The sequence below is a fragment of the Petaurus breviceps genome, unplaced genomic scaffold, assembly GCF_028583685.1.
Source record: "Petaurus breviceps papuanus isolate PSGF00001 unplaced genomic scaffold, PetGlider_PUasm1.0 178, whole genome shotgun sequence".
NCBI classification, from domain to species: Eukaryota; Metazoa; Chordata; class Mammalia; order Diprotodontia; family Petauridae; genus Petaurus; species Petaurus breviceps.
Window position 1 is genome coordinate 13,277,860 of NW_027185777.1, and position 16,044 is coordinate 13,293,903.

The 16,044-nt window shown below is 39.0% G+C and overlaps 1 long non-coding RNA gene across 9 annotated transcripts in view; it reads left to right on the forward strand.

Annotated features, from left to right (window-relative positions):
• The window catches only part of LOC138159931 (uncharacterized), a 39,465-nt gene extending 33,569 nt beyond the window's left edge, over positions 1 to 5,896 (forward strand). For 7 of the 9 annotated variants that reach the window (XR_011168015.1, XR_011168016.1, XR_011168014.1 and 4 more), the window contains one exon: positions 5,821 to 5,896. This is a non-coding gene — a long non-coding RNA (uncharacterized lncRNA). Of the gene's footprint in view, positions 1 to 16; positions 2,642 to 5,202; positions 5,252 to 5,820 lie in introns of those variants that run through there. The other 2 variants (XR_011168012.1, XR_011168013.1) reach the window with 2 other exon arrangements.
• The last annotated feature ends 10,148 nt before the right edge of the window (positions 5,897 to 16,044 follow it).

A 16,044-nucleotide genomic window follows, 5' to 3' on the forward strand; every position in this document is an offset into this window, starting at 1 on the left:
CTCTCCACCCCTCCAGAGTCCTACACCAAGGAGACTTACACCACCTCTAATCAACGTTTAATTTGTAGTTACTACTTACATTTGCACCCTTAGTAGACTAGTGATCAGTCAGTAACAAACACGGACTAATTATTTCCCTCTATAGGGCATAAATGTGATATTCAAGTTATGCAAATTTCCTCAAAGTAGGGTTTTCTGAATGGAACTGTTAGGGGTAAGTTGGAGAACATCTGTACTGGGATATAGATAGCATTCCCATCATAATGATAAAGAGAGGGAAATGCAGAGTTGGGTGTTCTTCCTCCACTCATAAGTAATGCAAAAGAATTAAAAGAATCATCTCCAGGAAGAGGGTAAGGAGGATGGGGGTGTGTGAGGAAAGTGTTTGTTTTTGTTTTTAATGATTGGTGAGTGAATTCTTAATCAGCTAGAGGTCCCACAGTACAACAATAAAAGGAGCAAAGAAGGATTTTTCTTTTACATCAAGCAACAACCAGCATTATCCATCCCCTGGGAATAAAAGAGAAGAAGAAGGTGAAAAGCAGCACCCCTGCATTTTGTTATTTTTGTCAGCAAATGCTGGGGGAAAGGTAAAATTCTGAGAACATTCTGAATGAGGGAAGAGAGGTCATTTGACAAGCTGTTAAAGGGAAATCCTTCCAAGTTCCCGTCTTTGGAATTTGTCATCCATCTTTCACCCAATAAAAACTGTGGCTGCTCATACATAATACCTAAATGATCAGTTGCAACCACCACATCAACATTTAAATACATGGTAGAATTGAGTGGTTGTACTAAAAGACTCGGCTTAGTTTGCTTTCAATCAAAAATACAATCTTAGAAAAATTCCTATGATGGAGAAAATATGTAAATTAGCTTCAGGCATGGTACAAAATCTATCCACTAAGAATGTGGTCTCTCACTGGGATTTCCCGTATCCAGGCCTGACATGCTCTCCCACCTGGAGCTCCAGAGAGATATCATAGGTCCTAGATCTGCAGGAAAATTGAGAATGGAGACATCTGGAGGGAGGCATCTGGCCAGATAAGTGAGAGAAAGATAACCAGAGAGATGAGAGGCATAGCAAAGTAATAATAGCCCAATTACTGGATCAGATGGCAGAAGCTTGGATTTACACAGGCAGCTCTCCTCAATTTCCCCCTTCCACCTCCCCCATCAGCCCCATTCTGCCCAGATGGTGGATCTTAATAAGAATAGAGTTCTCTTTCCCTTTCCTCTCCCCTTGTGATCACCTCCTTCTGCTACCTAATCATTTATTTCCTCCCACCTTCCATATTCAACACCTCTTCTTTCTACCTCTTCTGATGATCCTTTCAATGCTTCCAGACCTAAAATTCTATGGCTTGCCAGCCCTCACCTGATCCCCTTTACCTTGCCCTTTCTTATTTATTTTGCCACCTCCTCTGCTTTGGCTATATAATACACACTTCACTACAGAACAAGCCCAGAAGCTCAAACAACATTTAAAGGCTTGGGTGAGCAGAAATAAAACTCAGTGGAAGCCCAGAGCTTCTCAAGCAAACAGTTCCTACAAATCTTAAGTCAAAATCCATTATATCTTGCTCTGATTCTAGTAAAACTCTGGCTCCTTGTCAGCTCTTTCTTGCATCATGAATCCTCTTTGGTTCATCCCAAAGCTCTCTTCTTCTGCTATATTTTCTCCAGTGGATTTCATCCACTCTCAAAAGTTCCATTATCATTCATCTCTATGCAAATTGTCCCCAGATCTATGTAATCAACTCTAATATCCTTCCTGAGCTATAGCCCCACATTACTAACTGCCTGATAGATGTCTTCAGTTGGCTATCCCACTGGTATCTCAAACTCAAGTTAAATGGAAATCATTGTCATGCCCCATAAACCCATACCTCTTACAAATTTCCCTATTGCTGTTGAAGATACCGCTACCTTCCCAAATACAAAATTTCATAACCTCTCAGTTGACTTGAATTCTTCTCTCTTTCTCTCACCCACCCTGATATCCAAATAGTTAGTTTTTAAAATTCTATCTACACAGCATGTGACATTTGTTCCCTTCTCTCCCCTCAAATAGTCATCACCCTAATACAGGTACTCCAATCATCTTTCACCTGGGCATTATTAGAAGTCTTCCCACTTCTAATTTCTTTCTTCCCCACTCCATCTTCCACTGAGCTGCCAAAATATTCTTCCAAGGACACAAGTGTGTGAAGGTCATTCCTGACTTAGAAACCTATTCACTCTGTACCTAGAATATACCCTCTCTTCAACTCTGTCTCTCCAAATCAAAGCCTTACATGATCACAGACTGAGAGCTAGAAGAGTCCTTGGAGGCCATTGAGTATTTAAACTGCCTCCTTTATAGGTATAGAAAAAGAGGCCCAAAGAGGTCATTTAATTGTCCAATATCACACAGAGTCGGAAAATAAAAGTATCTTCTAGAAGTTTATCAGGGAAAGAAAAGACAGTAGTTTTGGGGAGGCTAGGTGGCACAGTGAATAGAGCACCAGCCCTGGAGTCAGGAGGACCTGAGTTCAAATCTGGCCTCAGACACTAAACACACACGCACACACACACACACACAAAACTAGCCATGTGACCTTGGGCAAGTCACTTAACCCCAATTGCCCTACCTTCCCCCCTCCAAAAAGAAAAAAAAAAAGATTGTAGTTTCAAGAAGAGGCAAAACAAAAGGACATTGTTGTGTTTATTTGTTTGTTTGTTTTTTTAGGATAAGGCAGGTCTGAGTATATTGTAAATTGAAAGTAAGAAACAAGTATAATAGGAAAGACTGAGATAAGAGGAGATAGAGGAAACAAGTGGAGAAAAGAAACCAAGGAGACAGTCATGACTTTTTCTCAGAGTCTTTGGATTAGGAACAGAGAAGGCTTATGGTGAGGTTGACCAGAGTTGGTAGTTAACAGAACATGAAAAGTTAAAAGAAAATTGGAGAGCAAGAGAATGTTTATGACATGTCCTAAGTGCTTTTATCAGGTATTACATGTTCTTTTCACATTTTTGTGGCTCTAGCTTAGTTTCATAGTGAACATTGATGTGTTTATTGGTAAAGCTACAACTAGGTCCCAGTTAGTTCAAATAATACATGACCCTGGAGTGGTTGCATTATTCAAGTCACACTAAATATCTTTGAATCGTACAAGTTAGAATTCATGCATAAGGATTCATTGTTGGTACTAATCAGGACATAGTTATAGTTAGGCTTGGGATAGACGTTGAACATTAGTCCAGATCCTTAAGACTAGAATTAAGAAACTCTAGGTAACCACCAGATTAGAGTTTTGTCATACTTAAATACTTTGAGTATCTGATTTCATTAGTGTGAGTTCTCTCTCCCTTGGCTAGATCAAAATCCTACTCCTTAGTGGAAGGTTGATGTGGCTAAAATACTTATCATCACTCTTTGGTCATCCTAGTGAAGAGTCTATTCAAACTTCATTAGACTGATCATCAGACAGTAGACAGGCCCACCACCAGATATTTCTTTACATAAAGATGTTTTAAATGCTTATATATGTAAACTTAAGTTTGGGGTTTTGAAGACCATGTTTGATCTGAGGAGCTTCCCTAAAACCACTCTTTGTCTCATGCCTCACTTAGGGCTTCAAAACTTTGGCTTTTTATTTTTTAAAGGTCTCTACTAGTGTATAAAAAAAGTTCTTAAATTTCTGGGCAAACTCTCAAGCTAATAAAATATATCATATGATTTAGCATATGTAAAGCATTTGACAAACCTTAAAGTACTGTACAAATGCTAGCTATTATTATATATTGGATACTGGACAACTTTTATCACACCACACAGAAAGAATGTAAAAATCACCAAGGACTCAGAGACAACTTAAAAGAATAAAGGCAAATCTTCTCCCCCTCTCAAATAAGTTGTGCTTTCCTGGATAGTTCTCTAGACTTAGAGCACAAACCTAAAAGGTAAATAGACTTAATGGCCTCTGAGACCCCTTCTATCTCCAAAACTCTATAATTCGGTGAAACTAATAATTCAATACAAGGAGACAGAAAGGTTTCCCACTGGTCAAAATATAGCACCAAAGACTGCTGCTGATAGATATATGTCATAAACGGAGGAAAATGGGTCTGATAAGTGACCAACAGTGACCCTAACTTCTTTATTTAGCTTTTTTTCTAGCTCTAATTCGTTTGCATGCCAAACCAATGAGCGTCTTGGGAATTTTAAAATTTAAGTCAGACTCTTTTTTTTTTCAGATATGGGAGTTAAAAGAAAAGAAAATCTTAACATGAGATTTATTAGCCTCTAGCTATGATTAAAAAGCTGTGTCCTTATCGGAGAGAGGCCTCCTAGGCACTACATTCTAGAAGACAGAAACTGAGATGGTGAATAAAAAGTCCCAAAGAGATAAAACCCAAAAGTTGAGAGCTGGGAAAATACCCAGCAGCAACCACAAAGCTAGTAAAGGGATGTACCTGGAGGAGAACCTAGAAACCCAAGGGAGAGGAAATAACTGGGGAGGAGCAGAGTGTGATGCCAAGATACAAACCCAGCAAAGAGCAGAGAGAGCAGTCCAATGACAGGACTAGATGATATTAGTATCCCTGCTGCATCAGAGGCTTGAGTTGCCCTTTCATGTGTGTTCTTTGTCCACACTTAGGATAATTATGCACATATCTTGGATTTATGGGGAGAATTTTATTTTTCTACTTTCCTTGCCATGCTATTTCATTAAATAGCTCTGTTTTTACTAATGAACCAGAAAAGACAATTAGTTCAAAATGAGGCATCAGTGGAAGCTCCTGAACTATGTGGTTTTGGTTGTGTGTGCTTGAACAGGGAGTAGCTTTTCTAAGGAGCCAGCCCCATGTGTGATAGGATCTCACTCAGATGCTACAGAGCAGAGGTCAAAGAAAACAATATCTACATTATCAGTTAAGCATTTATGATATAATAATATGATATAATAAGCCAAAAACTGTACTAAGTGCTGTGGATACAAAAAAAAAAAAAGGCAAAAACAGTCCCTGCCCTCAAGGAGTTCACATTCTAATGGAGGAGACAATACACATGTATAGGAAGCATATTATTTTGCCTAAATAACTTAAATAAATATATTTTGATACACACTTTGTTCCTCATAGCTGTGCTTTAAAGAGACAAAATATATAATTGTAGGACCTGCAGCAACTTCACTTTGATTCCCTCTCTCTTAGGCAATCCTTTCTCAGTTGAACTTTTAAAGGACATTCCTTAGAATTCCAGGTTAGTATTCATTTTTGCATCTCTAGTTGAGAACTTTTCTGTCAGGAAACCTGTTCAACTTCTTTGAAATAGTCTTTTCTGGAGAACAAACAGTCTGAATTGATAGCCAGTCTAAGTTGGCCATATGAAGCCAAATCTTGCTTAGGGTTCCTTTCTCTATGGCAGTTTTCTCTGAGCGAATCTTCCCTCTATATCAGTTATTGATAAAACTATAAGAAATAACCAGGAGACTGTTGTACACAGTAACAGCAATATTGTTCAATGAAAAACTGTGAATGACTTAGCTATTCTCAGCAATACAATGATCCAAGACAATCCCAAAGGACGAATGATGAAGCATGCTATCCGCCTCCAGAGAAAGAACTGATATTGTTTGAATACATACTGAACCAGGCTATTTTTCACTTTCTTTCTTTCATTTTTATCTTATATTTGAGTTTTCTTGTACAAAATTACTAATATGGAATTGTTTACATCTGTATAATTTTTATGCATGTATTACACATTTTATACATGTATAATTTGTATCTGATTGCTTCCCACATAATTTCTCCCCCCTTGGTTTCTAGGTACATCACTTTACTAGCCTTGCGGATGCTGCTGGGTATTGGGATAGAATTTGGAGTTCAGAACTTTAAATAAAAATGTTTTTTGGAAAAAACTGTGGGGTGGCTAGGTGGTGCAATAAATAAAGCACCAGCCCTGGAGTCAGGAGGACCTCAGTTCAAATCTGGCCTCAGACACTAGCCATGTGACCTTGGGCAAGTCACTTAACCCCAATCACCTTCCAAAAAGAAAAAAAAGAAAAAACTGTAAGAAATATAAATGGAAGATGGCAGAGTAGAAGCATGACCTTCCCACAGCTCTGGCTTCCACCTTCCCCAATCCATGTAAAAAGGGGACTCAAACAAACTTTGGAGCTGTAGAACCCACAAAATGACACAAAGAAGTTAGCCTCTTGCTGAGGACAGCCCAGCAGGCCAGCAGAAATCCATCGCAGCACTCTGGGAGCCGAGCCCAGCCCCAAGCAGAGGCTTTAGCCCCAGGGCGGGCCTGACCAGCCCACGGCCAGAGGGACCCCAGATCAGCAGCAGCTGTGGCCATTTCCAGATTTATCAACACAGATGTGAAGGGCAAGGTGAGAGGCCAATGCAGTCTGGACTTTGGGACCAGTAAGTGGGAGTGTGTGGCTTTTACCCCCGGGGCAAGAAGCCACTGAGACGCTGGCACAGCCAGTCAGTGCCATGTGGCAGCGTCAGCTCCTGGTCTGCAGAGTGTAGAGGGACCAAGCACCAGTCTGAAGGGTAATCGCTCTTGCTTTAACCTGCTTGGATCTGGATTGCAGTCTAGGGTGGAGGTTCTGGGGTGTATGTCCAGCTTGCCAGAGCCTATGGAGACCTCAGAGAGGGCACCCATCTAATACCTCCAGCAGCTGAGAAAACCCCAGCATTTGGGACGAAAGCTCCCCTGTCTGGTGGCAGAGTCCTACTGTGGCAAAAAGCCCAAAAGTCAAGTAATTGAGTGGCAACATGACCAGGCAAAGGAAACAAAGCAGACAGAAGATACCAACAATACACTCCCATTTTGGGGTCAAAAAGGAGCAAAGCATGGAACAGGAGGAAAACAGTGAAGTCAGAACTCCTGCACCAAAAGCTTCAAAGAAAAATACAAGCTGGTTACAGGCCATAGAGGACCTTAAGAAGCAGATAAGAGAAGTGGAGGAAAAATTGGGAAGAGAAATGAGAACAATGCAAGAAAATTATAAGAGTCAACAGCCTGACTGAGGAAAATAATACCTTAAAAAACAGACTGATTCAAATGGCAAAGGAGGCTCAAAAAGGCAATGAGGAGAAGAATGCCTTAAAAAGCCAAATTTGCCAGATGGAAAAAGAATCTCAAAAGCTCAATGAGGAGAATCATTGCTTCAGAATTAGATTGGAGCAAATGGAAGCTAATGACTTGATGAGAAATCAAGATGCTGTTAAACAGGTCCAAACAAATGAAAGAATAGAAGGCAATGTGAAATATCTCATGGGAAAAACCACTGACCTGGAAAATAGATCCAGGAGAGAGAATTTAAAAATTATTGGACTACCTGAAAGCCATGACCAAAGTAAGAACCTAGAAAGCATCCTCCAGGAAATTCTCAAAGAAAACTGCCCTGATGTTTTAATACCAGAGGGCAAAATAGAGGTTGAAAGAATCCACCGATCACCTCCTGAAAAAGATCCCAAAAAGAAAATTCCTAGGAATATTATAGCCAGGTTCCAGAATTCCCAGATTAAGAAGAGAATATTACAAGCAGCCAGGAAGAACCAATTTGCATATTGTGGAAACACAATCAGGATAACCTAGGATCTGGCAGCTTCTACACTGAGGGATCGAAGGGCTTGGAATGTGATATTCCGGAGGTCAAAGGAGCTGGGATTAAAACCAAGAGTCACCTACCCAGCAAAACTGAGTATCATGTTTCAGGGGGAAATAAGGTCATTCAGTGGAATAGAGGACTTTCAAGCATTCTTGCTGAAAAAACCAGAGTTGAATAGAAAATTTGACATTCAGATACAAGAAGCAAGAGAAGCATGAAAAGGTAAACAGGGAAAAGAAATCATAAGGAATTTATCAAAGTTGAACTATTAACATTCCTACATGGAAAAACAATAATTGTAACTTATGAAACGTTTCTCAGTAGTTGAAGGGATTAGAAATATATATATATATATATGTCTATATATGAGGATATATGGGCATATGAATACATATGTGAATGTGTGTATATATGTTTACAGCTATACATAGATAGAGGGCACAGGATCAATTTAACAGGAAGGGATGATACTTAAAAGGTGAAATTAAGAGGTGAGAGGAATATAATGAGAGGAGATGGGGAGAGACAGATTGGGGTAAACTATCTCATACAGAAGAGGCAAGGGAAAATGGTTACAATGGAGGGGAAGAATAGGAAGGCAAAAGGGAATGGGACAACCTTATTCCCATTGAATCTGGCTTGAGGAGGGAGTGAAATACACACTAAATAGGCGATCTCACCCTCCAGGGGAATGGGGGGGGAAGGGGATGAGAGGGGGGATGATGGAAGGGAGGGCAGGCTTGGGGGGAGGGAATTTGGAAGCACCCACTTTTGAAAAGGGATGGGATCAAAGTAGAGAATAGAACAAGTGGGAGGTGGGATAGGAGGAAGGGAAATATAGTCAGTCTTTTACAATATATCTACTATGGTATTATTTTGCATTAGCCACACATATACAACCTATACTGAACTACTTATCTTCCCAGTAAGGGTGGGTGACAAGGAAGGAAGGGAATAAATCTGGAATTGAAAGTTTTAAAATCAAATATTCAAATATATATATATATATATATATGTGTGTGTGTGTGTGTGTGTGTGTGTGTGTGTGTGTGCATGTGTATATATGTATATATATATATATATATACTATTATTAATACCATCTTACATGTAATTGGGAAATAAGATACATAGGCACTGAGGCATAGAGATCCATGGGAAAAGTCAAAAGGGGTATGGGAGAAAATATGGGAGAGAGCAGATTGGAGGCAGGGATATCCAGTGGGACTGCTATTTTGGGGTGGTGGGTAGGGGGAAAAACAGAGAGAAAATTTGTAACTCAAAATCTGGCAGAAACGAATGATGTAAATCAGAAGTTAATAAAGAAGTTAATAAAGCAAAAAAAATGATTTGACAAATACAAGATAAAATATATATATAAATGAAGGAGAGGCCAGGTAGCACAGCGAGTAAGAGCACCGGCTCCAGTGTCAGGATGACCTGGAGATCGAATCCCAGGCTCAGACACTTAGCACCCACCCAGAAACACCTGGCCGTGTAACCTTGAGCAAGTTACTTAATCCTGATTGCTTAAAAAAAAAAAAAGAAATATAAATCAAGATGTAGAGGTAGAAGAAGGAGTCCTTGTTTTGTTTGAACAAAGCTGGCAGGGTTATGCAATACCACAGATGATGAAATACTAGGCCAAAACCAACAATATAGAATTTAACAGGGATAATTATAAACATCCTACATATATATTCCAAAAATTGACTATGGAAGGCCAAGATTGGGAAGATCTGACTTGGCAGTCATTCATGAGGTAATAGTGAAAGGTACCACTTAAAAAAAAAAAAAAGAAGACAATCGCAAGAAGTATAATGTCCAGACTACAGAAAGAAGCATCCTGGATCACTGGTCATACCACAACTGGAATATTATGTTCAAATTAAGTGTCATCTCCTCTATAAAACCTTTCCCAATTCCCCAAGCTATCAATGGTCTCTACCCCCCCCCCGCCCCAAATTACTTTGTATTTATTTTGTGTGCACTTGTAGCATGTAAACTCCTTGAGGCCAGGGCCTGGTTTTGTCTTTATCTTCAGCAGCTACCATGTTGTTATTTAAGACATATTTAGGGGGCGGAGCCAAGATGGCGGAGTAGAAGCACGACCCTCCCGCGGCTCCGGCTTCCACCCTCCCCAATCCATGTAAAAAGGGGACTCTAAACAAACTTTGGAGCTGCAGAACCCACAAAATGACACAGAGAAACTAACCTCCAGCTGAGAACAGCCCGGCAGGCCGGCAGGAATCGGCCAGCACAAGGCTCTGGGAGCCCAGCCCAGCCCCACCCTGAGGCTTTAGCCCCAGGGCGGACCTGACCAGCCGCCAGCCAGAGGGACTCCAGATCAGCAGCAGCTGTGGCCGTTTCCAGATTTATCAATACGTAGATGCGAAGGACAAGTTCTAATAAGGAATAATAGCAGGCGAAGGCGCGGTGGCCTGCACAGGAAGGTGCGGCGGTGGCAGCGTGGCGGGCGCAGGCCGGGAAGGGGCCTGATCAACTTGGAGGGCCAGTCTTCCCACCAACCACAAGGTCCACTACCAGGCCTATCACCAAAGGGCTGGGACTGGAAAGAGCAAGGTAAGAAGCAAATACAGGGGCCCCTATACTGGACAGCAAACACTCCTGGGGCTACCACTTCATAGCCCAGAAATCTTTTTTTTTTTTTAAAGCCCCTTTCAGGACCTCCAAAGACAAGGATGGCAGAGTGAACCCCACTTGCTCCAAACCCCCCCCTCTGACCCTGAAAATATAGTAACTCTTGCCCCAGGGCAAAACCCTCTACAGTAAAGGCTTGGGATCCTAGAGGAAGGGCGTGGCTAGGACACTGCCTCAAAATGGGTAGAAAGCAGACTACAAAGACAAAGACTCTAGAGTCCTACTATCCTCAGAGGGAGGAACCAACCTCAGAGGGAGACACTGTGGACTCCACACCCACAGCTGAGACTTCAACAGGGAATGGATCCCAAGCACAGAAGGCTCTCCTAGATGAGATCAAAAGGAACTTTGAAAGCAAAATGAGAGAGATAGAAGACAAAATGAATAATTCTCTCAAAACGAAAATAGCAGAATTCGAAAAACATTATAATGAGGAAAACATCTCTCTAAAAAGAAAAGTGTATGATATGGAAAAGGAGCTTCAAAAATTAACCAAGGAAAATGATTTGCTAAAAACCAGAATTAAACAAATGGAAACAAATAACTCTATGAGGAACCAAGAATTAGCCAAGCAAAACAACAAAAATGAAAAATTAGAAAAAGAGGTAAAATACCTCAAAGAAAAAATAACTGACCTGGAAAACAGATCCAGGAGAGATAATCTGAGAATCATAGGCCTACCAGAAAATTATGATGAAAAAATGAGCCTGGACAACATTCTCCAAGAGCTCGTTAAGGAAAACTGCCCTGAGATACTAGAACCTGAGGGGAAAATAGAAATCAACAGAATCCACCGGACACCTGCTGTAAGAGACACCAAACTGAAAAATCCTCGAAATGTTGTGGCCAAACTCCAGAACTACCAGATAAAAGAGAAAATACTTCAAGCGGCCAGAAAGAAACAATTCAAATATCGAGGGTCCACAGTGAGGATTGCACAGGATTTGTCAGCCTCCACACTGAAAGATCGGAGGCAGTGGAATACAATTTTCAGGAAGGCAAAACAGCTCGGATTACAACCAAGGATCACATACCCAGCGAGACTGAGCATATTCTTCCAGGCAAAGAGATGGTCATTCAATGATATAACAGAGTTCCAGACCTTCTTGATAAAAAAGCCAGAACTCAATGGAAAATTCAACCTCCAATTACGAGAAGCAACAGTGACTTAGAAAGGTAAACAAGGAGAACACACATCATTTTAGAGGGAAAGAGGGGAGGGAGAGGAGCTTCGCATGAGATCTGTTCCTGTCATTCTTGATGCGAAGAAAAAATAGCATACCTCATTAAGTATAACAATATCCTACAGGCAGTAGGAGGGGGAAAGGGTTACAAAAGGGGGGTGGGTGTGATTTGTAGGGAGGGAAGTAGTAAAGGGAAAAGGGGAGGAAAAGGGAATACTGAGGGAGGCGGTGGTCAAAAAGAAAACTATTAAGGGGGGAAGGGAGAAGGGAGGGAAAATACAAACATTAACAGGGGCAGGAATAGGATGAGGGGAAAGAAACAGATAACAATCATAACTGTAAATGTGAATGGAATGAACTCTCCTATAAAACGGAGACAGATAGCAGAATGGATTAGAAATCATAATCCTACAATATGCTGTTTACAAGAAACACATTTGAAACAGAGGGATATACACAAGGTAAAGGTAAAAGGTTGGAGTAAAATATATCATGCCTCAGCTAAAGTAAAAAAGCAGGGGTAGCAATCCTTATCTCAGATAAAGCAAATGCAAAAATTGACCTAATTAAAAGAGATAAGGAAGGAAACTATATCCTGTTAAAAGGCACCATCGAGAATGAAGCAATATCACTACTTAACATATATGCACCAAGTGGTGTAGCATCCAAATTCCTAGAGGTGAAGGTAAAGGAATTAGAGGAAGAAATAGATAGCAAAACTATACTAGTGGGAGACCTTAATCTCCCCCTATCTGAACTTGATAAATCCAACCTCAAAATAAACAAGAAAGAAGTTAAGGAGGTGAACAGGATTTTAGAGAGGATAGGTATGATAGATCTCTGGAGAAAACTGAATGGGGATAAAAAGGAATATACATTCTTCTCAGCAGTTCATGGCACATATTCAAAAATTGACCATGTTCTAGGGCATAAAAACCACAATTCTATGCAGTAAGGCAGAAATATTAAACACATCATTCTCAGATCATGATGCAATAAAAATTATATGCAATAAAGGGCCAGGGAAAGACAGACTAAAAACTAACTGGAAATTAAACAATTTGATCCTAAAGAATGAGTGGATCAAACAAGAAATTATAGAAACAATCAGTAATTTCATTCAAGAGAATGATAATAATGAGACAACATACCAAAATCTGTGGGATGCATTAAAGGCAGTTCTTAGGGGAAGTTTTATATCCCTGAGTGCATACGTGATTAAATTAGAGAAAAGGGAGCTCAACGAATTGGGCATGCAATTAAAAAACCTAGAAAAAGAACAAATTCAAAATCCCCAATTAAATACTAAACTAGAAATATTGAAGACTAAAGGAGAGATTAATAAAATCAAAATTAAGAAAACTATTGAATTAATAAATAAAACCAAGAGCTGGTTTTATGAAAAAACCAACAAAATTGATAGACCCTTAGTCAATATGATAAAAAAAAAGAAAGAAGAAAACCAAATTATGAGTATCAAAAATGAAAAGGGTGAATCTACCTCCAATGAAGAGGAAATCAAAACAATACTTAGGAATTATTTTTCCCAATTGTATGCACATAAATTTGACAATCTTAGGGAAATGGATGAATATTTAGAAACATACAAGTTGCCCAGATTAACTGAAGAGGAAGTAAATTACTTAAATAATCCCATCTCAGAAAAAGAAATTGAACAAGCCATCAGTCACCTCCCTAGGAAAAAATCTCCAGGGCCAGATGGATTCACTAGTGAATTCTATCAAACATTTAAAGAACAATTGATTCCAATACTCTACAAATTATTTGGGAAAATTAGTGAAGAAGGAGTCTTACCAAATTCTTTTTATGACACAAATATGGTACTGATACCTAAATCAGGAAGAGATAAAACAGAGAAAGAAAATTATAGACCAATCTCCCTCATGAATATAGATGCAAAAATTCTAAATAAAATACTCGCCAAAAGACTACAGCAACTTATCTCAAGAATAATACACTTTGATCAGGTAGGATTTATTCCAGGAATGCAAGGATGGTTTAATATTAGGAAAACCATCAGTATAATTGAGCATATCAACAATAAAACTAGCAGAAACCACATGATCATCTCAATAGATGCAGAAAAGGCTTTTGACAAAATACAACATCCATTCCTATTAAAAACATTAGAAAGTATAGGAATAAATGGAGCCTTCCTTAAAATAATAGGTAGCATCTATTTAAAGCCATCAGCAAGTATTATATACAATGGGGAGAAGCTGGAAGCATTTCCCATAAGATCAAGGGTGAAACAAGGGTGTCCACTATCACCCCTCTTATTCAATCTGGTACTAGAAATGTTAGCAGTAGCAATTAGAGAAGAAAAAGGAATCAAGTTAGGCAAAGAAGAGACCAAGCTATCACTCTTCGCAGATGATATGATGATATACTTAGATATACCTAGAGAATCAAGTAAAAAACTGCTTGAGACAATAAATAAATTTGGCAAAGTTGCAGGATATAAAATAAACCCACATAAATCCTTGGCATTCCTATATATTTCCAATGAAACTCAACAGCAAGAAGTAGAAAGAGAAATCCCATTTAAAGTTACTGTAGACATTATAAAATATTTGGGAATCTACCTGCCAAAACAAACCCAGGACCTGTATGATCATAACTACAAAACACTTTTCACACAAATAAAGTCAGATCTAACTAATTGGAAAAATATCAATTGCTCATGGCTGGGTCGAGCTAATATAATAAAAATGACAATGTTACCTAAATTAAATTATATATTTAGTGCCATACCAATTAATTTACCAAAAAACTACTTCATAGAGTTAGAAAAAAATAGTAACAAAATTCATCTGGAAGAATAAATGGTCCAGAATATCAAGGGAATTAATGAAAAAAAATGCTAGGGAAGGTGGACTAGCTTTACCAGATTTCAATCTGTACTATAAAGCAGCAGTCATCAAAACTACTTGGTACTGGCTTAGGAATAGAGGAGTGGATCAATGGAATAGATTAGGCACACGAGATTCAGAAGTCAATGACTACAGTAATGTATTGTTTGATAAACCCCCAGACCCTGGTTTTTGGGATAAGAACTCACTATTTGACAAAAACTGTTGGGAAAACTGGAATATAGTATGGCAGAAACTGGACATAGACCATTATCTAACACCATATACCAAAATCAAGTCTAAATGGGTTCATGATCTAGGTATAAAGGTTGATACTGTAAGCAGTCTGCTAAAACAAGGAATAGTTTACCTATCAGACTTGTGGAAAGGGAATGACTTTATGACGAAACAGGAATTAGAGAACATTATAAAATGTAAAATGGATAATTTTGACTACATGAAATTGAAAAGTTTCTGTACAAATAAAGCCAATGTAACCAAGATTAGGAGGGAGGTGGGAAATTGGGAAAGAATCTTTACAACCTATGTCTCTGACAAAGGACTCATCTCTAAAATATACAGACAACTGAGTCAAATTTATAAGAATACAAGTCATCCCCCAATTGATAAATGGTCAAAGGATATGAACAGGCAGTTTTCAGAGAAAGAAATTAAAGCTATCTATAAGCACATGAAGAAATGCTCTAATTCACTATTGATTAGAGAAATGCAAATCAAAACAACTCTGAGGTACCACATCTCACCAGTTAGATTGGCTAAGATGACAAAACAGGAAAATGACAAATGCTGGAGAGGATGTGGGCAAACGGGAACACTAATGCATTGTTGGTGGAGTTGTGAACTGATCCAGCCTTTCTGGAAAGCAATCTGGAACTATGCCCAAAGGGCTATAAATACTTTCATACCCTTTGATCCAGCAATACCACTCCTAGGGTTATATCCCAAAGAGATCATAGAAATGGGAGAAAGACCCATATGTACAAAAATGTTTATAGCAGCTCTTTTTGTTGTGGCAAAGAATTGGAAATTAAGGGGGTGTCCATCAATTGGGGAATGGCTGAACAAGTTGTGGTATATGCATGTTATGGAATATTATTGCGCTATAAGAAACGGGGAGCAGGCGGTCTTCATATTTACCTGGAGAGGCTTAAAAGAACTGATGCTGAGTGAGAAGAGTAGAACCAGGAGGAATTTGTACACAATTACAGACACAACGTATGTGTGATGACCAACTTTGATAGACTGGACTCTTCTCAACAATGCAGGGATATAAGTCAATCCCAAAAGACGCATGATAGAGAGAAAAACATGCATCCAGAGAAAGAACTAGAAAGATCTAAATTTATATCCAGGTGGAAGCAAAATACCTGATCTTTTTCGTTCTCTTATTTGATTTTATGTCCTCTTTACCATTTTTCATTCCAGCTGGTACAATCCATCCTTATAACCTGACCATTGTATAATGTGAAAGTATTTACAGATCCTATACTTGATTATAAGACGCCATGGGAGGGAGGGGAAGGAGGGGGACAAAATGTGAAATTCAAGGAATTGTGGAATTGAATCCTGTAAACTAAAAGGAAACAAACAAATTAATAAATTAAAAATTGAATTAAAAAAAAAGACATGTTTAATTAAATTGAATTGATGAGAATCCAAGAGAAGGTAACCAGGTTAGGGAGAAGTC